This window comes from Dipteris shenzhenensis, chromosome 22 (assembly GCF_047967505.1).
Source record: "Dipteris shenzhenensis isolate YYH24624 ecotype China chromosome 22, Dip_SZ_1.0, whole genome shotgun sequence".
Classification (NCBI taxonomy): Eukaryota; Viridiplantae; Streptophyta; class Polypodiopsida; order Gleicheniales; family Dipteridaceae; genus Dipteris; species Dipteris shenzhenensis.
This window is the reverse complement of record NC_141617.1, coordinates 14,800,141-14,823,868: the sequence shown is the minus strand read 5'-3', so window position 1 is coordinate 14,823,868 and position 23,728 is coordinate 14,800,141. Positions and strand designations below refer to the sequence as shown.

At 40.9% G+C, this 23,728-nt stretch overlaps 7 non-coding genes across 7 annotated transcripts; all 7 read left to right on the top strand.

Moving 5' to 3' along the window:
- The first annotated feature begins 245 nt into the window (after positions 1–245).
- Positions 246–347, top strand: LOC147887787 (small nucleolar RNA Z266). The gene has a single exon (XR_015543174.1). It is a non-coding gene; the product is annotated as a small nucleolar RNA Z266 (small nucleolar RNA).
- A 568-nt stretch (positions 348–915) lies between these two features.
- LOC147887786 (small nucleolar RNA Z266) lies at positions 916–1,013 on the top strand. The gene has a single exon (XR_015543173.1). It is a non-coding gene; the product is annotated as a small nucleolar RNA Z266 (small nucleolar RNA).
- A 585-nt stretch (positions 1,014–1,598) lies between these two features.
- On the top strand, positions 1,599–1,700 carry LOC147887785 (small nucleolar RNA Z266). Its single transcript, XR_015543172.1, has one exon. It is a non-coding gene; the product is annotated as a small nucleolar RNA Z266 (small nucleolar RNA).
- Positions 1,701–2,542: 842 nt separating this feature from the next.
- Positions 2,543–2,644, top strand: LOC147887784 (small nucleolar RNA Z266). Its single transcript, XR_015543175.1, has one exon. It is a non-coding gene; the product is annotated as a small nucleolar RNA Z266 (small nucleolar RNA).
- Positions 2,645–3,213: 569 nt separating this feature from the next.
- On the top strand, positions 3,214–3,315 carry LOC147887783 (small nucleolar RNA Z266). Its single transcript, XR_015543176.1, has one exon. It is a non-coding gene; the product is annotated as a small nucleolar RNA Z266 (small nucleolar RNA).
- Positions 3,316–3,877: 562 nt separating this feature from the next.
- LOC147887782 (small nucleolar RNA Z266) lies at positions 3,878–3,979 on the top strand. Its single transcript, XR_015543171.1, has one exon. It is a non-coding gene; the product is annotated as a small nucleolar RNA Z266 (small nucleolar RNA).
- A 1,050-nt stretch (positions 3,980–5,029) lies between these two features.
- Positions 5,030–5,131, top strand: LOC147887781 (small nucleolar RNA Z266). Its single transcript, XR_015543177.1, has one exon. It is a non-coding gene; the product is annotated as a small nucleolar RNA Z266 (small nucleolar RNA).
- Positions 5,132–23,728: the final 18,597 nt, after the last annotated feature.

Genomic DNA, 23,728 nt, shown 5'->3' with positions numbered 1-23,728 from the left:
TGAGTTGATTTCTTCCGGATGGTGTTATGGTCTGTAATGATAGGTGCTACGTTTGTTCGACCTACGAATGTTCAACTCTCTCTCTCTCTCTCTCTCCGCTTGATCATATAGTTCTCTGAAAGATACTAGCATGGAAGATAGGACGTCTAGGGTTTTAGTAGAGAAGTTAGGGTTTGATCTCTATAAAGTCAACAAGTGCGTAAGCTTGAAATCGCTTGTCGAAGTTGTCTGTCTTCTAGATTGTGGCTTGGCAGGATTGATGAGACAATTAGATGTGTGAGCTGATTTCTTCATCTTTGAACTGAAATTCATCGAGGCTATTATCCATTCTCTCTGACCTGTCAGTTGCCAGTCGCTTAATCATTTGAACGCTGTCGTTGCTCCTTGGATGCTTATTGTGGTCGTTGCTTGACGTCCACTTAAAGGGTGGATGCCTTTAAACTCCGCTTTCTTGTTTTATGTACCTACAGCGAATATGAAACTTTCGCTGCTTGACGCCCACTTAAACGGTGGATGTTCTTGTTTCATTTACGTTGTTAGATCCGCAATGTTCGGCACACCGAATATGAAACTTTTCTCCCTTTCTGTTCCGTTGTGTGTTTAGGATGCTAATCTTATAGATAGGTTTCTTTGACAGCAAGCAAAGCACGTCCCCTTGGTATATTTGTGGTGCTTCAGTTATGTTCGCCTTCCGGATGTTGTTATGGTTTCAATGATAGGCACTACGTTTGTTCGACCTACGAACGTTCAACTCTATCCCTCTCTCCGTTTGATCATATAGTTCTTTGAAAGATACTAGCGTGGAAGGTAAGGACGCCTACGGGTTTAGTACAGAAGTTAGGGTTTGGCCTCTATAAAGTCAACAAGTGCGTAAGCTTGAAATCGCTTGTCGAAGTTGTTGTCTTTTGGATTGTGGCTTGGCAGGAATGACGAGGCAGTTAGATGTGTGAGCTAAGAAATCTTTGAACTGAAATTCATCGAGGCTATTATCCATTCTTTCTGACCTGCCAGTCGCCAGTCGCTTGATCATTTGAACGTTGTCATTGGTCCTTGGATGCTTACTGAGGTCGTTGCTTGATGTCCACTTAAAGGTGTCCACTTAAAGGGTGGATGTCTTTAAAGTCCGGTTTCTTGTTTTGTTTACCTATAGCAAATATGAAACTTTCGTTGCTTGACGCTCACTTAAACGGCGGATGTTCTTGTTTCATTTACGTTGTTCGATCCGCAGTGTTCGGCACAGCGAAGAAGAAACTTTTCTCCCTCTCTATTTCGTCGTGTGTTTAGGATGCTAATTTTATAGACAGGTTTCTTTGACAACAAGCAAGCAAGGCAAGCTCCCCTGGTATATGTGGTGCTTTGGTTATGTTTGCCTTTCGAATGTTGTTATGGTCTACAATGATAGGCGTTGCGTTTGTTCGACCTACGAATGTTCAACTCTATTCCTCTCTCCGCTTGATCGTACAGTTCTCTGAAAAATACTAGCGTGGAAGGTAGGACGTCTAGGGTTTTAGTAGAGAAGTTAGAGTTTGGCCTCTATAAAGTAAATAAGTATGTAAGCTCGAAATCGCTTATTGAAGTTGTCTGTCTTTTGAATTGTGGCTTGGCAAGAATGATGAGGCAATTAGATGTGTGAGTTGATTTCTTCATCTTTGAACTGAAATTCATCGAGGCTATTATCCATTCTCTCTGACCTGCCAGTCGCCAGTTGATTAATCAATTGAACGCTTTCATTGCTCCTTGGATGCTTACTGTGGTCGTTGCTTGACGTCCACTCGAAGGGTGGATGCCTTTAAACTCCGGTTTCTTGTTTTATTTTCCTACACCGAATATTGAACTTTTGCTGCTTGACGCCCACTTAAACAATGGATGTTCTTGTTTGATTTACGTTGTTAGATCTGCCGTGCTCGGCACAGTGAATATGAAACTTTTCTCGCTTCTTGTTTTGTCGTGTGTTTAGGATGCTAGTCTTATAGACAGGTTTCTTTGACAGCAACCAAGCAAAGCACGCCTCCCTAGTATATGTGGTGCTTCGGTTATGTTCGACTTTCGGATGTTGTTATGGTTTGCAATGATAGGCGCTACGTTTGTTCGACCTATGACTGTTAAACTCTATCCCTCTCTTCGCTTGATTATACAGTTCTCTGAAAGATACTAGTGTGGAAGTGAGAACGTCTAGGCTTTTAGTAGAGAAGTGAGGGTTTGACCTTTATAAAGTCAACAAGTGCGTAAGCTTGAAATCGCTTGTCGAAGTTGTCTGTCTTTTGGATTGTGGCTTGGCAGGAATGATGAGGCAATTAGATCCGTGAGTTGATTTCTTCCGGATGTTGTTATGGTCTGCGATGATTGGTGTTGTGTTTGTTTGACCTACGAATGCTCAACTCTATCCCTCTCTCCGCTTGATCATACAGTTCTTTGAAAGATACTAGCGTGGAAGGTAGGACGTCTAGGGTTTTAGTATAGAAGTTAGGGTTTGATCTCTATAAAGTGAACAAGTGCGTAAGCTTGAAATCGCTTGTCGAAGTTGTCTGTCCTTTGGATCGTGGCTTGGCAAGAATGATGAAGCAATTAGATGTGTGAGCTGATTTCTTCATCTTTGAATTGAAATTCATCGCGGCTCTTATCCATTCTCTCTGACCTGCCAGTCGCCAGTTGCTTGATCGTTTGAATGCTGTTGTTGCTTCTTGGATGCTTATTGTGGTCGTTGCTTGATGTCCACTTAAAGGGTGGATGCCTTTAAACTCCGATTTCTTGTTTTATTTACCTACAACGAATATGGAACTTTCGCTGCTTGACGCCCACTTAAACGGCGGATGTTCTTGTTTCATTTACGTTGTTAGATCCACAGTGCTTGGCACAGCAAATATGAAACTTTTCTCCCTTCTTGTTCCGTCGTGTGTTTAGGATGCTAATCTTATAGACAGGTTTCTTTGATAGCAAGCAAGCAAAGCATGCCCCCTTGGTATATTTGTGGTGCTTCAGTTATGTTCGCGTTCTTGATGTTATGGTTTGTAATGATAGGCGTTGCGTTTGATCGACCTACGAATGTTCAACTCTATCCCTCTCTTTGCTTGATCATACAGTTCTATGAAAGATACTAGCGTGGAAGGTAGGACGTCTAGGATTTTAGTACAGAAGTTAGGGTTTGCCCTTTATAAAGTCAACAAGTACGTAAGTTGAAATCGCTTGTCAAAGTTGTCTGTCTTTTGGATTGTGGCTTGGTAGGAATGATGAGGCAATTAGATGCGTGAGCTGATTTCTTTATCTTTGAACTGAAATTCATCGAGGCTATTATCCATTCTCTCTGACTTGCCACTCGCCAGTTGATTGATCATTTGAACGTTGCCATTGCTCCTTGGATGCTTAGTGGTTATTGGTTGATGTCCACTTGAAGGGTGGATGCCTGTAAACTTTGGTTTTATTTACCTACAACGAATATGGAACTTTCGCTGCTTGACGCCCACTTAAATGGCGGATGTTCTTGTTTCATTTACATTGTTAGATCACCAGTGTTCATCACAGCGAATATGGAATTTTTCTCCCTTCCTGTTCCGTCGTGTGTTTAGGATGCTAATCTTATAGACAGGTTTCTTTGACAGCAAGCAAGCAAAGCACGCCCCCTTGGTATATGTGGTGCTTCAGTTATTTTTGCCTTCTAGATGTTGTTATGGTCTGCAATGATAGGCGTTGCGTTTGTTCGACCTACGAATGTTCAAGTTTATCCCTCTCTCCGCTTGATCATACAGATCTCTGAAAAATACTAGAGTGGAAGGTAGGACGTCTAGGGTTCTAGTACAGAAGTGAGGGTTTGGACTCTATAAAGTGAACAAGTGCGGAAGCTCGAATTTGCTTGTCGAAGTTGTCTGTCTTTTGAATTGTGGCTTGGCAAGAATGATGAGGCAATTAGATGTGTGAGTTGATTTCTTCATCTTTGAACTAAAATTCATCGAGGCTATTATCCATTCTCTCTGACCTGCCAGTCACCAGACGCTTGATCATTTGAACGTTGTCATTGCTCCTTGGATGCTTACTGTGGTCGCTGCTTGACGTCCACTTAAAGGGTGGATGTCTTTAAACTCCAGTTTCTTGTTTTATTTTCCTACACCGAATATGGAACATTTGCTGCTTGACGCCCACTTAAATAAGGGATGTTCTTGTTTTATTTATGTTGTTAGATCCGTAGTGTTCGTCATAGCGAATATGGAACTGTTCTCTCTTTTTGTTTCGTCGTGTGTTTAGGATGCGAATCTTATAGATAGGTTTCTTTGACAGCAACCACGCAAAGCACGCCTCCCTGGTATATGTGGTGCTTCAGTTATGTTTGGCTTCCGGATGTTGTTATGGTCTGCAATGATAGGTGTTGCGTTTGTTCGACTTAGGACTGTTCGACTCTGTCCCCCTCTCTGCTTGATCATATTGTTCTTTGAAAGATATTATTATCCAATCTCTCTGACCTACCAGTTGCCAGTCGCTTGATCATTTGAACATTGTCATTGCTCCTTGGATGCTTAATGTGGTCGTTGCTTGATGTCCACTTAAAGGGTGGATGTTTTTAAAGTCCGGTTTCTTGTTTGGTTTACCTATAGCGAATATGAAACTTTTGTTGCTTGACGTTGACTTAAACGACGGATGTTCTTGTTTCATTTACGTTGTTCGATACGCAGTGTTCGACACAGCGAAGATGAAACTTTTCTCCCTTCTATTTTGTCGTGTGTTTACGATGCTAATTTTATAGACGGGTCTCTTTGACAGCAAGCAAGCAAAGCACGCCCCTTGGTATATTTGGTGCTTCAGTTATGTTCGCCTTTCAGATGTTGTTATGGTTTGCAGTAATAGGCGTTGCGTTTGTTTGACCTACGAATGTTCAACTCTATCCCTCTCTCCGCTTGATCATACAGTTCTCTGAAAGATACTAGCGTGGAAGGTAGGATGTTTAGGGTTTTGGTACAGAAGTTAGGGTTTGGTCTTTATAAAGTCAATAAGTACGTAAGCTTGAAATTGCTTGTCGAAGTTGTCTATCTTTTGGATTGTGGCTTGGCAAGAATGATGAGGCAATTAGATGTGTGAGCTGATTTCTTCGTCTTTGAACTGAAATTCATCGAGGCTATTATCCATTCTCTCTGACCTACCAATTGCCAGTCGCTTTATCATTTGAACGTTGTCATTGCTCCTTGGATGTTGCATGTGGTCGTTGCTTGATGTCCACTCAAAGGGTGGATGTCTTTAAACTCCGGTTTCTTGTTTTATTTACCTGCATCGAATATGGAATTTTCGTTGCTTGACGCTCACTTATACGGTGTATTTTCTTGTTTCATTTACGTTGTTAGATTCGCAGTGTTAGTCACAGTGAATATAGAGCTTTTCTCCCTTCCTCTTTCGTCGTGTGTTTAGGATGCCAATCTTATAAACATGTTTCTTTGACAGCAAGCAAACAAAGCATGTCCCTTGGTATACGTGGTGCTTCAGTAATGTTTGCCTTTCGGATGTTGTTATGATTTGCAATGATAGGCATTGTGTTTGTTCGACCTATGAATGTTCAACTCTATCCCTCTCTTCGCTTGATGATATAGTTCTTTGAAAGATACTAGTGTGGAGGATAGGACGTCTCGGATTTTAGTACAAAAGTTAGGGTTTGGCCTCTATAAAGTCTACAAGTATGTAAGCTCAAAATCGCTTGTTGAAGTTGTTTGTCTTTTGCATTAAATTTGAGCTCCCTTCCATTAAGGCCTAAATATACACATGATCAACCCACACTACTACTTTCTCATCTTCACATAGTTTCTTGCCTTGTGTATTCTCTCTCCTACTCTCTCAACTTGGTATCAAAGCCCATTGTTTCTTCTACTCAGATCCTTTGTGTAGCAGTTCTTATACTCATCTTTAACCTAAGGAGAGAGCTACACACACACACATGCTAAGATCCTGAAGGAAATGTCGTACAAGACACCTAGTCAAAATGTTTGTTTGTGTTGTGTAAAGGGGGGGGGAGGTAGCTAGACTTTAGTAGGTCAACCACAACTCTCTCTCAATTATGCTTAGAGGGTGTGCAACATCCATCCGAACTACAAAAACTCATGAATGAGTATGCCCATCAACCACATCTTAGCTACCTTTTTATATATGAAAGCAAGAATCCACCTCCCAACCTTTTAAGAATGCTTGAGTCTTTTTTGTGCATTGCTATGGGTGCTCATAGATGCTATAGCAGAGGAGTTGAATGAAAAGAATGATGGCATTTTCTCTATGGTCCGTCATTCCTTCTATTCATCTCACATTCTTTAAATCCTTAACGCATGATTGCTAACAAGTGGTTGGGTTGGGTTGTGTGTGCAATGCAATGCTTTTGGAAGGATGTCTACCACGTGCAGAGGCTTTCATGGAGCTCTCTAGGAACTTGATGCATTTGGACTATAAGGCTTTCTTACTAAAATTGTTACGAGGTCAAGGAATGAATGCCCATTAAAGCAAGTCCTTAAGTGTCTCTTCTCATCCCATAAACAAGAATTCCAACCCATATCCTATAGTTGAGCATCAAAGGAACTTTATCGACAATAGAATTTTGAAAATTTCAAAAATTGTGATTTTGAATTTGAATCATAGGTTAGGGTGATGTTTTCTAGTGAAGTATTTTTGGGAGAAAATGTTAATAATTTAATTATTGAATATTTAATTACAAGTTAAGGTGATGTGGGAAGTTGGAGGAGATTCACAAGGATTGATCTCATGGGGTCGTTAAGGAATCTATTTATATGCAAGGCCATGATTTTCAGTATGGATGCTAAGATCCTAGAGGGAATTTTGTATGAGGGCACCCAATTAAAAGCTATGTATGTGGAAGGGTGGCAATGAGACTTTAGTAGGTTAACTACGACTCTCTCTGGTTTATGGTTAAAGGGCATGCAACATCCATTTGAACTACAAAAACTCATGAATGAGTATGCCCATCTACCACATCTTGGCCACCTTTCCATATATAAAAGCAAGATTTCACCTCTCCACCTTCTAAGAATGCTTAGTCTTTTTCATGCAGCGCCATGGGTGCTCACAGATGCCATAGTAGAGGAGTTGAACCCAAAGAGTGAACACATTTTCTCTATAGTCTATCATTCCTTCTACTCGGCCTTCTGCAAAATGAGCCTCTCAAATTCTTTAAGGCCTTAACACACGATTGCTAACAAGGGGTTGAGTTGGGTTGTGTGCACAATGCAGGGCTTTTGGAAGGATGTCTCCCATTTTCTCCTCGGCCCACAACACGTAGAGGTTTTTATGGAGCTCTCTTGCAACCTAATAGAGCTAGACTATAAGGCTTTCTTACTCAAACTTGTTAGGAGGTCAAGGAATGAATGCCTCTCAAAGCAAGTCCTCTATTGGCTCTTCTCATCTCGCAAACAAGTCCCAACTCTTATTTGGTTTTTGAGCATGGTGCGACCATTATCAACAACAGAATTATGAACAATTCAAAAATTGTGATTTAAATTTGAATTTGAATCATAGGTTAGGGTGATACTTTCTTGTGAACAAGTTTTCAAAGAAAATGTTATTTAGTGCTGAATATTTAATTACAAGTTAGGGGATGTTTTCTAGTGAAATATTCTTGGTAGAAATTGTTATTTAGTATGAAATATTATGGATTTTAGTACCAAATAATATATCTGCGACTAAAGCATTTTATCTAACTTTGTTTCAAGTCTCTAAATTTATTCTCTTAGTTTCTCTAGTTCTTTTTCCTATTTCTTTCTCTAAGCTTTTGAAGTGCACCAACTTCAATTTCTCTTTGTTTCTTAGTTTGCATTCTCTGTGCTTAGCAATTTTCCAAGTTTCTAAGCTTAACTTATTTTCGCGATGTAAGAGTTTTTCTAAGTATTTTGAGTTTCAATTTACATGCATGCATAAACCCTAAGAAAAACTCTTTCATATGCATCTTAGATCCTGTTATTCCTTAAATATGAATTCAAGCTCCCTTGAAATACCATTAAGTCCTAAATATACACATGGTAAACCCTTGAATATTGCATGTTAACACACTTAGTTCTCTATATTTTTTTAATTGCCCCTAAATTATTTCTAGTGAAAGTTAGAGATGCTAGACTCTTGAATTGAAAGGCTTCTCCATTTTTTGGCTTTGAGGTATGCCCATGAACGAGCCAAGGACTTTAGGATTTAGCCTCTTGGAGTACTTCGTTAATCCTAAATCCCTTTGAATACAATACTTTCTTAAAGAGGATTAACACAAAGTTTATTTGGTTTAAGCTATAATTCTTCTCTTTCTCTCATGTTTCCTTAACTTTGATTCTCATGCTTGTCTCTAGTTTCTTTTATTAAGAATGGTGTAAATTGTGCTATTCTAAGGAGGACTATTCTTTTATGAAGAATGGTGTAAATTGCACTATTCTAAGGAGGACTAGAAGGGCAAAGGGAATAAACCCAATTATAATGGGTAAAGATGTATAGATTCTTCATCATGTTTATAATACAAGTAGTGTGGAGTCACCGATTGTGTGTATTCTCTCGTGATATCAGAGCCCATAGTTTCTTGTGCTTGGATCCTTGTGTATTTTCTCTCTCCTACTTTCTCAAATTGGCATAAGAGCTCATAGTATCTTGTGCTTGGATCCTTTGTGTAGCATTTCTTATACTCATCTTTTTTTAAAAAAAGAAAAAAAAATGTTTTTGGTATTATGTCTCAAAAGACAAGGTATGACCATGTCAAGTGCCCTTTACATGTGGTTCAACCAGTAAACAAAAGAAGAAGGTGGCTAGAAAATAAATGGTTATCTTATATTGAGTCTTTTAGCTTCAAGAGAGATGTAGAGGCCCTTGGCCCCTACAAGGAATGAACCCACGCGATACTCTCAAAGCAACAAGAACAAGAAGATACATGAACAAGAATGAAGAAAGATAACTGATCGATTGGTTGCTCTTGCATTGCATGCATATATATAGAGAGGTCTATGCCCCTTCATTGCCCACTCATGTGCCTCTTGGTATTCCCATGTGCACACACCTCTTGGCATCCCCACTTAGGGCTACACCTGTGTGGTTTTAGGCCCTAACACATGGCACTCACGGTGGATTGTGCGAACCACACAATGCACATCCCCTGAGTAGAAGTCAGATGCCGTAATAGTGCATGTGAAATAAGAAGAGATACAATCCTTTTAGGCAGAGCCGAGCAGAGGACCTCATGTGAGTGCTGAAATGAAATACAATAGTAGGCATAGAATGCCACATTCTTCAAGAAACTCCAGCAATGTTGATGTAGATCTTGCCTTTTCAATTGCAAAATAATTGCACCAATAACTGCCCATACACTTGCAATCTGCAAAACATCGTACATTCTTCTTTCCGCATCACCACAAAATACTGCATGTTCCCCTTCCATGAATCAAATGCCTGGATCTAGGCGCTACATCTGATATATCCCCATCCTACATTTGCCTCCATCTCTTGGACACTGCATCTTCTTGGCTAGTCGAAGAAAAACTTAGATGTATTCTTATGCAAGTATGAGATAGAAAATAGCACAAGAAATTCATCTGCATATTAATTGGTTGCTGGATTAGAATAAAGAAAACCATTCACTGCTGTTACTGCAATTCATTGTTTGTTTTGCACCATAGGATTTCCGCACAGGATCTGCTCCAACATGGCTTCGTCATGAATACTTTGCATGCAACACCACAATAATAGCAGATTGCCCTTGTAACAAAGTTGGTCAAAACTTCTCCATCCAACATTTTACATGGCATTTTAGTCACTCACACCGAAAAATTACATCTCTGAATTCAACAGGTCTTTGATCATCTTCCTCTGCAACTCATGCTGATTCAACCATTGAACCCTCAGGCATGGAGTATTTGTCATAGATCACCAACAATGGACAACCTCCTCCACTACGTATCCGGATCAGGAAATCGCACGAACTGCAATAGTCAGGTCAACAATAGCCCGCAAATAACCCGCAAGAATCTCCGCAATTGGTATGGACTCCACCATAGGTTTGGATTCGTCCGTGACAACGACGCTGCAACACAACTGTCGCAAAACGCACCACAATAACTGTAAACATTGAGCGCAATTGCATTTCTACTTTGCTCCCTCATGAATAGGCCGGCCTTCCGATGGTCAGTAGGTGCAGCATGATCTGGGCCATGGCGCCGTGCTTGCCACAGTGATGCGAACATCAAAGAAGCCATAGCTCCGACTTTGAGAACTCTGCATCAGTAACTCCGCATCCGAACGCAGAAAAAACTCCGCAAAATAATACACCAGACAAGAAATAGTTCCGGTTGTCGTATTTTCTTTGCATGTAGTCCGTAGACTGCAAGATCATTGCAGTCAAAGTATCCCAACAATACGTAAGGTCCGGATGATCGGTTTGATCAACAAGAGCGTCTGCATAAACAAGCATCTGCATTAGCCCTCAAACAGCATCTGTACCACATCCGGATCAACACCGCAATAGTAGCGGCACCGCATCCGCATTAGATCCTGCAGCAGCAACAACTTCCAAATAGGTAGCACTCTTGATGTCGTATGAAGAAATGGCCGCATTTGATCGAAGCTGTGCCTCCACTGATCATCACACCGCATGCAATGTTCGAACAAACAGGCCTGCACTCGCCTTTGCCAAGAGCTTGATCTCCGGGGTCTGCATGATGATCGCTCCCTTCGGGATGCAACATGGTCAACGTTATCTAGGCCGTCCACAAAAGCTTGGTCGTCATCTCTTCTGATAGAAACTGTTACACGGGCCTTCATGCCAAAATGTAGCGCCCTTGCATTGTGGAGCGAGTCTCTGAGAGCGAGATCCTTTGCTTTCCCAATGGCTAGAAGAAACCGACCAAACGATTCCCTTGCTGCCTAATTCTTGAAATCAGCTTAGGATTAACAAAGATTCGTTGAGGCGCTCTTAGCAGTAGATTTGGTTGATGGCCTGAAGCGGAAGAAAATAGTTGCCATTGCTGCCCGTACTCCGTTTTTTTGAAAACTCCGATTGCATGGGAGATGACTGTGAAGAGAGTGGGAGAGAAGTAAGGAGTCTCACTTGCAGCTTTCTCACATACACAATGAGGGAATACACACAAAGGTGGAGGTTGAAAACAGTTTTCCTCTTCTTAGTTGTGAAAGCCAAAAGAACTCTCTGTAAGTACAAAAGGAATAAGTGAACCCTATATGTGGGTCTCAAACCAAACTCAGCTAACCTAGGTGGCATACTAACTAAGCCACTAACTGATGACGGAAATGAGAGAGAGGGAGAGAGAGAGAGGAGTGCACACGATATAGCTACCTGTACACTAAGTGTATTGACAATGAACATGAAGATATACATGTGAACCCCTTAGGGTTAGGGTTAGGGTTTGCCCCTATGCCCTATGTGGATAGTGCAATTTACACTATCTTTAACACCCCCTATTAAATTGCATTGGGTAAGCAGAGAGTGCATGTACAAGACCTTTTTGTGGATTTTGTTTGGTGCATATGCTAGCATCCAAAACTGAAAAGAAAACTGAAAAGAAATCAGAGTAGTATGTGCGTATGTGAGCACAGTGACTACGAAGTGGAAGCATGTACAATGAGTACAACTTACGATCCTGTACATATCGTGGATTTTCCCCTCTTAAGTTGTGGGTCATCCTTCGCCTTTGGGAATAAAACCCAAAAGATAGGCCGAAAGGAAGAGGAAGGAAATATGGAGCAAGTCAAGTCCACCTGGATCAAAGACTGGTCGATCAAAAGACTGTTGCGTGAATATCTGCATGTATAGCGGCTGCGTACTGAACATGTCAAAGCTGAACATGTTGTGAGTCATTGTGGACTGTGCCGCTGCTTTGAAGAAGAGGCATCTAGATGTGAGGCTACTCGATGTAGCTATGGAGAAACAATCTGGTAGGTTGTGACATATGAGGTTGTTACCAACCCAAAAGAATCGACAGCAATGTGCAAGGTATGCTGTAGTAGAAGCATAATCTCTGTCAAATGATGCGGTGTCGAAGAAGACCGCATAGTCGATGTGGACACAGTGATCCAAGGGCTGAAAATCTAGGGCCGAAGGTGCAGGTGTGATACACTACTCTGTTGAAGAAGAGGCCTGTAAAATTGACAAGGTATGGCAACCTGTCAAACCTGTATGCTCAACTGTCATGAGCTGAAGGTCGTCTGCTGTGTGCATGGCTAAACATCCATCAGCATGGTATGTAGCATCTGTCATAGGCTCATCGAGAAGCAACTGATAGTGTAAAGGCCTAGAAGTCTAGAATACAACTGAGAATGCATAAAATGTCCCTGAAGCGAATGAGGTGCCGAATGCTGATGTAGGGGGATTGATCTATGCTCTTAGATCCAACCACTGATCTGCATCAAGTATGGACTGTATACGACAGCCATAAGTGCATGATGAAACACAGAGTCTGGCTGAATCTGATGATGTCTATTGCACTCGAGCAAGACCGTACTGATGCATAAGTATCCTCATACTGAGGAATGATCTGCTGATCGAAAGTGGTGGTCATAACTGGATCCAAGGATGCAATGTGGCATGAGTGAGCTGATGCTGAAATGTCCTGAAGATTGATCTGCTGATCTGAACTGTTGAAGGGAACTGAGCCCAAGGTATCCTCTTTGTCAAAGGTGAAAGCATCAGTGATGGATGCTAGAATGGAATCACTTGAAGAGCTGAATGCGCTCGGGCATATATCTAGAGCTGCATGCGGCAGAAGATGTGAGTGCCTCGTGCTGACTTACCTGCTGAATAACTGCATGATCATAGGTGAACTCTTGCTCAGTATCTGTATATGTGGCAAAGGATGGAGTCGGATCCATGCATGAGGGTGATGGCTGTACATCACTGAAATCAGACTGAGTTGATGTAGATGGGACTGCCTCGTACTGAGGACTTATCATCAAATATGCCTCGTGCTGAGGGCTTATTGCGGAATGTGCCTCATGCTGAGGGCTTACCAAGAAGTGTGCCTCATGCTGAGGGCTTACTGAGGAATGTGCATGATCAAAAACTGCGGGCTGATCCATGCTAACATCTAAGGCATCTGCAACTGCATCTGATTTGTCAAGGTCAATGAGTCTAGAGTCTACATCATAGATTGGTACATACCCTGTGGCAATGAATGGTCGAAGTAGGTTCTCTTTCCACTCACGGATCTTGTCCAGAGTCATGACTGGTGTATCATCAACGAAGTGACATGGATAACTCCATGTTGGAGGCAGTCTGGTGCTCTGTGCAAGAGGCTTACCCATGTACCGGCGAGAGTGTCTACCCATGAGAACACTGTAAAGGAGCTGCCACTGGGGGGCTTACGCTAAACTATCAGAACCAAGTCATGGTGGAAGAACTGCAATGTACCAAGAATCAAGCTTGGAATCAAATGATGACAGTTGAGTGTCGGGAGTAGCCAAGAGGCTATACAAGGCTGATGTATGTGTGTGGAAACCAATGCCAAAAATAGTCAACAAATGTGACTGTACATGGGTGGCATGTGTGCGTGCAAAGGTGCAACAATCCTGAATCCGAGGAGGAAGATCACTCTACCAAGTGTCACACTGAGTGATGAAGTGCCAAATGCCAAGAGGACTGAACTGGTGTCAGATGTGTGAAAGTGAATACCGATGATAGATCCGATGGGATTGATGCTAGTGGGAACTAATCGGGTAATGTGGCAATGGCTGACTTGGCTTGGTGGAGTTGGATCTCCTCTATGGTGGTGCTAGTCTACAGCTAGACTACACGTCAAATCACAAAATTCAGCAAATGAATCTTATCTTAATTCATTTTAAGTGCTGGGTGTGCTGCAAAGGATCAGGAGGTGGTTTCGATGAAGAGGAATCAATGATGCTAGCATGTGGAAATCTCAGATGACAGATCTGAGGTGCTCAATGCGTAGAGCATGATCTGGCGAGCATTTTTGCCTTTTACAGCTCTGCAAAATTCCCTGTGGATCAAAAGATACAGCCCCTGGAAGGATAGGCCAAACTTTGATCCCAAGAAGGCCAAAAATGATGATATGGCCTAGGGGGTGATGTGGCAGACTGGTGATCACATGCAGAATACAATTGTGCCTATGAAGAGGTAACTGTGCCTGTCTGGCAATCTGTGTGCTGAGGTGGTACATGGGTGACTGTGCTGCTGAGGGAGTGCTGAGGTGTCCCCTGTTGATGTGGCAGGTTGACATGTCACTGCTGATTGGGCAGCTAAGGATTGTGCATGATGACATGGCACCTGTGGATAAGACTGCCATGTGGCATAAAAGTAACTGCCCCTCCTCACTCATGGTTGATTTAACCAAACCATGGTTAACTTTGACCACTGTTCAAACCCAGGGTCACAAGGACCTAACCCAGGTTGAACCTTACATGCCACGTGGAATTTTGTCAAACCTTAGGTCTAAGGTTTGTGGCAATTTTTGACTCAGTGACGATGACGACGGGATGTGGTGAACGGAGGAGGCGACTGTGTGGAGAGCTTGTTAGGAGAGGTTGCTGAGCTTTGTGAGTAGCTATAATTCTCTGAAGTCGTCTTTTCGGCCATGTGTCAAGGCTTGACGCCGTTGATGAAGGTTGATGCAGTCCGCCTTTCTTTGCTTGGTCTTTTTGGTTGGCTGGGAGCCTGATTGTGGTGTTGTGACTCAAACTTTAAGAGTCCTCGGCTTCTTTTGAGGGAGCCTGGCTGTCGAATGTCGAGCTTGTTGCTCAGGCACTACTGAAGCTCATGACTCACGGGAAAACAAAGGAGAACTAGCCAGTAGAGAGCAAGGGAGAACCAACCAAGAAATAAACCCTTCCAATCACTAAAACAAGCATAACTTTATCTCCCTAGCTCCAAATGAAGAGCTTTCTGAAGCAGATTGAAGAGGAGAAGATGCTCTACAAGATGAACATGAGAAGTGATGAAGGTGCCTCAAAGAGAGGGCTTGTGCCTTGACGGAGCAAGGGCTTGCGTGCCTTGATGAAACAAGGGCTTTCACTCTCTCTGACGGAAATCTCTCTCAATGGAAGATGCCTCACACAAGGAGGTCTTGACACTCATGAAGGGAGTGGAACACCATTGGCTCTGATACCATGATGACGGAAATGAGAGAGAGGGAGAGAGAGAGAGAGGAGTGCACACGATATAGCTACCGGTACACTAAGTGTATTGACAATGAACATGAAGATATACATGTGAACCCCTTAGGGTTAGGGTTAGGGTTTGCTGCTATGCCCTATGTGGATAGTGCAATTTACACTATCTTTAACACTAACTAGAGTACATAAAGATAGCTGTCATCTAGCTATTATTCATGGGCGGTGTACCAACCACATCTGCAGCTAACCAATCGGTGACATAAATGCACAACGGTCACCCTGGCATATCACGAGTGGAGCTCGATATCTCAACACTCTCCCTCAGGCTCAATCCAAATTCCTGAACACCAAGCAGGTCTCTGAACTTGCACAGCTTCTCTGTGCCCAATGCCTTCATGAATATGTCAGCTACCTGGTCCTCTGTGCTGACATAAACTAGATCAATAAGACCTACTAGAACCTTCTCCCGCACATAGTGATAATGCACCTCAATGTGCTTTGTTCTAGCATGATAGACCGGGTTATTTGCCAAGTGTATACTGCTCATGTTGTCACAATAAATGACAACTGGCCCATCTGTAGATTGATGCATATCATAAAGTAGCTTACGCAACCAAGCTACCTCACATGCAGCCATTGCTGCACCCCTGTACTCAGCCTCTGTGCTCGACAAGGCAACTGTAGGCTGTTTCTTGCTGCTCCAAGTGACTGCAACACTCCCAAAAGAGGACACATATCCATTGGTAGATTGTCTATCAGAAATACTTCTAGCCCAATCAGCATCAGTGTATCCATGCAACTGTATATGAACCCCAATCTCATAAAATAGTCCATACTGCAATGTGGACTTCACACACCTCAGTATGCGTCTAGCCGCATCCAAATGCGGTTTCCTTGGAGCCTGCATAAACTAACTTACCAACCCAATACCATAGCTCAAATCTGGCCTGGTAATAGTCATATAAATCAAACTTCCTACTATGCGTCTGCACATAGTAGGGTCTTTTAGAAGCTCACTTTGCATCTGCGCTCAACTTCACATTCTGCTCCAAAGGAACTGAAATAGGCTTACAGCCTGTCATCCCATATGTGGACAACATGTCTAATCCATACTGCCTCTGCAAGAGCCATATTCCACTTGTGGATCTAATCACCTTAATGCCCAAGAAGTTATGCAGCTCTCCCAAATCCTTCATCTAAAACTTCTGCTTCAATAGCATTTTCACATGAAGGATATCCTCATCACTATCAACATAAATGACAAGTAGCATAATACCTTTCTTTGTTTTTCTAACATAAAGTGAGAAATCTCCCTTGGAAATCTGAAAGCCATTAGTGACAAGATACTGTCCTATCTTGTCATACCATGCTCTGGGTGCTTGCTTCAAGTCATACAAGGCTTTCTTCAACTTGCAAACTAACTCAGGATGAACAGCATGAACATAACCTGGTGGTTGCTCCATATAGATCTCTTCTTGCAAATCACCATGCAAGAAGGAATTCTTTGTTGACATATCGAGCTCCACTCATGATATGCCAGGGTGACCGTTGTGCATTTATGTCACTGACTTGTTAGCTGCTGATGCAGTTGGTACACCGCCCATGAATAATAGCTGGATAACAGCTATCATTATGTACTCTAGTTAGTGGCTCAGTTAGTATGCAGCCTAGCTTAGCTGAGTTTGGGTTGAGACCCACATATAGGGTTCACCTATTCCTTTTATACTTAAAGAGTTCTTTTGGCTTTCACAACTAAGAAGAGGAAAACTGTTTTCAGCCTCCACCTTTGTGTGTATTCCCCCATTGTGTATGTGAGAAAGCTGCAAGTGAGACTCCTTACTTCTCTCAAACTCTCTTCACATGGTATCAGAGCTTGGTTCACATTCTTTACATCCATCTCTTGTAAAGACCATCCCTTTGATGCAGCCATAGCAATGACTGCTCTTATGATTGCCATCCTTGCAACCGGACTGAATGTTTCTTCATAATCAATGGCATATGTATGTGCATACCCCTTGACAACTAATCTTGCCTCGTATCTGTTCACAGAACCATCTGCATTGTGCTTCACCTTATAAACCCACTTGCAGCCAATTGCATTCTTGTCTTTAGGCAAAGGAACCAATTCCCATCTAGCATTTTCTTCCAAGGCATCCATTTCTTCACCCATGGCTTTCTCCCATTTTTCTTTTCCCATGGCTTGCTTAAAAGAAGTGGGTTCTGGTTCATGTATCACTTTGACCATATAGGCATAGTGAATGGCTGTAAATCCATCATATTTCAGCTTATCCATAGGATGCCTAACTCTGGTAGACCTGCACAAAATAGGCTCACTACTAGGTGCTCTCAAAACATCCCTTGTCTTCCTTACTCCAGGTGTAACAACTGAAGGAATACCCAACTCATCATCAAGGCTCTGTTCTGAGCCACTAGATTCACCATCCACATAAGAGTGACCTGCATTCACATCAACCATGGGCTGATCTACTTTCTCTTTTACTTTTCGTGATATTTGCATACCACTATCTGTATTGCTTTGAGGAGATCCTCCTGATCTCAATCTACCTATCCATGGTGAAGTATGTGCCCCTCCATCAACGACCTCCGCCCCGGCTAGCCCCTCCCTTCGCCCCTCTGCATCCACCCCCGCCCATGCCCCTCCGCCCATGGCGCCCCTCGTCCGTGCCCCTCCGCCGATGATCTCTACCCCGGCTACCCCCTCCCTTTGCCCCTCTGCATCCACCCCTGCCCTCTCCCTTCACCGCTCCCCTACAACCCCCCGCCGACGCTCCACCCCCCTCCCCCTCCCCTGCACCCCCCGCGCAAATGACCACCCCCTGCCGCGCCGCCGCAAGGAAACCTCCCCCTGTAAAAAAAAAAAAAAAACCTAATATTAACCTTAGTGTGTTCAACTAACCCTAGGTTTATTTAAACCTTAGGTTAGTTACTCTAACTAGGTTAGGTTAGTATTACCTTCGGTTAGGTTAGTTTTGCCTTAGGTTAGTGTTAACCCACGTTAGGTTAGTTTTGACCTTGGTTCAGTTAGTTTTCACCTAAGTTAGGCTAGTTTAACTGTTAGTTAGTTACACTAACTAGATTAGTTAAACTAACTATGGCTAGTCTAACCATCATTAGGTTAGGTTAGTTAAGTTAGTCTAACCTAGGTTAGTTAATTTCAGTTAGGTTAGACTCACTTTTAAGTTAGTAACTAACTACAGTTAGTCAAACCTCCCAGTTACAATAACTAGGAGGATATAGGTTAGTTACCCTAAGTAGATTAACTTGGTTCCAACCCCTCAGTTAGAATTCAAGTCCATTCACACTACCTTTAGGACCCCCCCCAATGCAAAATTTACCCCTACTTTAACCCCTTGTAACTCATCCGTTTGGGACCCAAACTGAACCCTGTTTGAACCCAGATTTCACACACAAAAACAGCATGCTATGGGGTATTTTTCCAACCCATTGTACACCATTTCGGCATCCCTAGCACTCGTTCATTTGCGCCCCCATGTGGGCCTCATGTCGCACAAATTTGATCATATCTTCATGTCGTGACCTCTGATTAACGATCCGTCTACACCGAACACCTATTTCATTAATTTTGGACTAGTGCACTATCGTTTTGTGAGATAATTTTGGATAAAGCATTAAAAAAAAAGAGGCTCTTATAAAACAAAACTTTGAGTCAAAAAGTAAGATTTTAAAAAATCAAATTAGAAAAAATGACGTGACATGTTATTAAAACTAGAGTACATTAAAAAAAGAGGACTTCATGTTGTTAAAAGAGACAAAAAGTAAGATTTTAAAAAATCAAATTAGAAAAAAAACTAGATTACATTTAAAAAACTAGAGTACATTTTAAAAAAAGCATGACACATTTGTACAAGAAGTAGATCATATAACTCAAAGCCATATGGTGTTAAAAAAACACCTTCCATTAGCTCAGCCTAGAAGATGTCATCTTTGTCTCTCTTGTCTATTACAACTTTACATTAGAGAACTAAAAAGTCTTTGTGGAATTAAATTTACATCACTTGACTATTAAGTCATTAGAGAGAGCATATGTCCTCGAAAGTGCCTACTATGGCATTGGCTTCATGAAAACAAGCAGACTTTAAACTTGCAGGCCATGCGTAACCAGGGCTGGCATCGCAAATCTCCTCACAGACTCTCCTCACAGCTTGTTTCGAATCTTCCGCCGACTTGTAAGCATTCAACAACTCTTCTTTTCTCTCTTGGCTTTCCTCATCTTGACCATTTTTTTCAATACAGCTTCTAGCCACCGCCATATCCTGTACGAAAATTTAACTCGTTCGCATACGAAGTACGTGATTAAAAGAAGCGAAAAAGAAAGCTAAGGATATTCACCTCTTCTACTGAGTTCAAATCAAGCAGCCATGTGCGTAACATATCCTCCTCGAATGATTTTCCCTTCATTGGTCCATACAAAAGAGATCTAAGACAGAATTTGAGTTTACTAAATGAAGTCGGGTAGTAAGTAGTCATTATCTTAGAGGGAAAGTGGGAGAAGGAGAGTGAGGGAGCAATAGCGAGGGATGCACAGTGAGCTGCCCCTCCTTCAAGAGTGATAGAAAGTGAGGGAAGACGTAAAGTGAAAGACGAATACAAGTTAATCAGAAGGACTAGGATGTAAGAAATAAGAGAGTGTTTGTGGAAGGACTACGATGGAAGAATACAAGTGCACTAAGGCACAATGTGTTCACTATGATAAGGATAAGGGTTGGAATAAAGTGAGAGAAGCATTGGAAATGCTCTACTTTAAGTGAGTGGAGACTGTCCAACTGAATAAAATTTTGCGGAGCATTGGGAATGCTGTACTTTAAGTGAGTCGAGCATTGGGAATTGATACTTTGCCATGAAATATATTACAAATATTACATCATCACATATTTATATCAAAATTCTCATCACAGAAGGTTATATTTCCTAGTAATCACATCATCACACATTCATATCATAAAATTGTGCATGAAATAAATATATAAATATCATGACTAAATGCCACTTAAGTAATAAGTCAAAAATTGGTGTATAATCAACAAAAACTACATCATGATTCATACATTGCAACAAATAAATGTCAACCATAATATTCATGGAGTAAACAACATCATGAGAATATGCTCCTCATGCATATATACAAACACAACATCATACATGCATTACAACTCTTCTGATGCTTCTAGTGGAGACTGTGGCAACTCTTCTGATGCTTCCAATGGAGGTTGTGGTACTCTAGATGTACACTCAGTCTCTACTTCTTCTGTAGTATGTAGTGCTTTCGGAGTAGACTCAGTATCCTCTTCCTTAAATGCAAGCGGAGGCTGTGGCAACTCTTCTGTGCTTCTAGTGGAAACACTTATTTCATTAATTTTGGACTTGTCAATGTACAAATTCATTTTTACATATACTTTTGGACTAGTTTTCAGATAAAATTTAAGAAAAACCCAATCTTCAAAGCACATATAAAAACATAAAAACAAGCATTTTTTTATATATTTTTCAAGGACATGAAACTAAAATGATAAAATTTAACGCAGCCTACATAAGTTACATGAAAAAATAAGATTCGGTTGTTGTAAACTCTCTTAATATTTAATGGTGTTAATAAACACCTTGAGATTTTCAAGACTACATAAGTTACATGAAAAAAATAAGTTCAAAAGTTAAGCCTTGAGATTTTCAAGACTACATAAGTTACATGAAAAAATAAGATTCGGTTGTTGTAAACTCTCTTAATATTTAATGGTGTTAATAAACACCTTCAAAGGCTTACAAACTCTCTTAATATTTAATGGTGTTAATAAACACCTTCAAAAGTTAAGCCTGAGATTTTCAAGACTACAGCCATTCAATTTGATGAATTTTCTATTTTCAAGTCCTTAGCCTAAATTCAACCCATTCAAGTCCTGAGCTCATCTCTTCCTCATCGATGTAGTTAAAATTATAGAAGAGAAGTAAGGATTGATGAATTTTCTCCTGCATAACACTTTGTTTATTCCGAATGGCTTGCGCTTCCTCGGGGGAAAATCTTCCATAACGAGCCACACGTGAAGATATCTCACGTGAAGATATCAACTCTCTCCTATATGACTGCAATTTATCTATTTCAGTAGTAGCCATAATTATTTTTCTTTCCTCTTCCTTCTCTAAGCCCTTCTGACAAGCAAAGTCATCCTTCTCGTATTGGGTTAATGGAGCTGGATTTTGCTTTCTCTCCTCTCTCTTTCCTTGGTTCTCGGCAATCCATTCTTTGAGGCTGCTAATGGCTTGCTCGACAGAATCGATTACCTTAAAAAGATCCATAATGGCTGCAAGATGAAAGGAGTATGCTTGAGAAGAGGAGGTAAGGTTGCAGGCAAGATGGGAGGAGCAAGCTTGAGGAGAGGAGTAAGGTAAGAAGAGTGAAGTGGAAGAAGTGTGGAGAGGAGTAAGGTAAGAAGAGTAAAGTGGAAGAAGTTTTTGCTACGGGTGAGATATAGAAGACGAACGAGGTGAGGAAGGTAACGAGAGTGAGGAAAGATATAGAAGACGAACGAGGTGAGGAAGGTAACGAGAGTGAGGAATGTAACTAGAGGAGGTAAGGCAAGATGAAAGGAGTATGCTTGAGAAGAGGAGGCAAGGCTGCGGGCAAGATGGAAGGAGCAAGCTTGAGGAGAGGAAGGAGCAAGCTTGAGGAGAGGAGTAAGGTAAGAAGAGCAAAGTGGAAGAAGTGTCTGCTGCGGGTGAGATATAGAAGATGAACGACTACTAGGGAATTTATAGAACTACAGATGCAAGACCGTAATGCGAGATGACTAGATGCAAGATTGTAATGCGAGACATTATAAAATAAAATGATGGGATGCAAGACCGTAATGGGAGACATTTGAGACATGTAAGATAGTGATAGTACATTGAAATCTATAAAATAAAATGATGGAACACAAGAATGATATAATTAATAGAATCTCATCATGAGATATTCTTTTAATATAATATAAGTTAGTAATTATTAGAATCTCATCATGAGATATTCTTTTAATATAATATAAGTTAGACTTGCTGTACATAATAAATGATAGATTTTGAGTACATTGAAATCTATAAAATAAAGTGATGGAACATAAGAATGAATTCTTTTAATATAATATAAGTTAGACTTGCTGTACATAATAAATGATAGATTTTGAGTACATTGAAATCTATAAAATAAAGTGATGGAACATAAGAATTATATAATTATTAGATTCTCATCATAAGATATTTATTGTACATAATAAATTAGACTTTCAAAAAAGTAAAACCTAATGTATTGTAATGAATAAATATCATAAAATATCCTAATGTATTGCAACATTTAACATAAGTTTTAAAAACACTATCATTAATCAATACAAACAAGATAAAAATCTTCAAGGACTCATGTTTCTTTCTACATGTTTTACAACTGAATAGAGTCTGATGAGTCCTCTTGAGGCTGTGATTCTCTAAGAGTACATTGAGTCTCTACTTGTGTGGATGGTGTACATTGAGATTCTACTTTTGGTGCAATCAGGATAGACTTAATCTCTTCCTCCTTTACAAGATGTGATGTTGTAGATGCACATTGAGTCTCCACTTCTTGTGTAGGAAGAATGCATTGAGTCTCTAATTCAAGTGTAGACTGTAATGCATCTACTTGAGGCTGTGATACAGAAGGAGACTGAATTGTCTCTTCTTTTTCTTTGGCTCCCTCAGGTTCTTCATTGAGTCCATCATGTTGTTTCCCAATGATAGCAGTTAGATAGTGAACAGTCTTAGCCACAAAATCTTGTAGCTCGAGCTTGGTATATGCTTCTATGGAGACATGTTCAAAAATTTCATTGAGATACAACATGAAGTTGTAGGCAATTCTCCACCCACTACTAAACATGTCTTTTTGCTCCACTGCGAGGCGTGTGTCTGGAAATTTGGTTGGTCTTGATGCTCCCTGATTTTCATAATCGTAGAAACTAACTTGTTTGCAGACCTGTCCATCATGACATATGACAAAGTAAATTTATGTAGTAAATAGTAAGATGCATGTTCATAATGATATGATAAAAGAACACTTACCTGAACACCCCGTGAAAGCCTGTAATTGAGTTGACAAACCAGCAATGGTTGTCATCAAGGTCCCATACTATTAGGCTCCAATGTGAACTACATCACCAATAAAGAGCGATAAGATTTATCACAATATTAAGTATTAATTGACACAATATTATAAATAAGAGAGTAAAAGAAAGATTGAGACCATACTTACTTCTCATAGTATGGCATAAAGACAGGTAGTATGCCATCCAAGTCTAAAGGTTGTAGAATTGAACAAACATCATCTACTATCTTCTTGGTATCACTAAGTATAATTGAAAGAAGAGAATCGAGCATACAGACGCGATTCTGTACTGATCTAGGAAAATGAGATATAACCGTACTGCAGCAATAAATAAACAAATGTTAGAAGCAGATTGAATCAAATGATTGAAGTATCAAGTCAAGAGATGTTCATATCAAACCTGAGGATGGCCATCATGACTTTGTCATTAGCCTCTTTCAAAGGGTCGGAGAGGATTGTAACTTCCTCGCTACCAAAAGTCAAAACATGAGGTTGCTTGCTAATGATGAC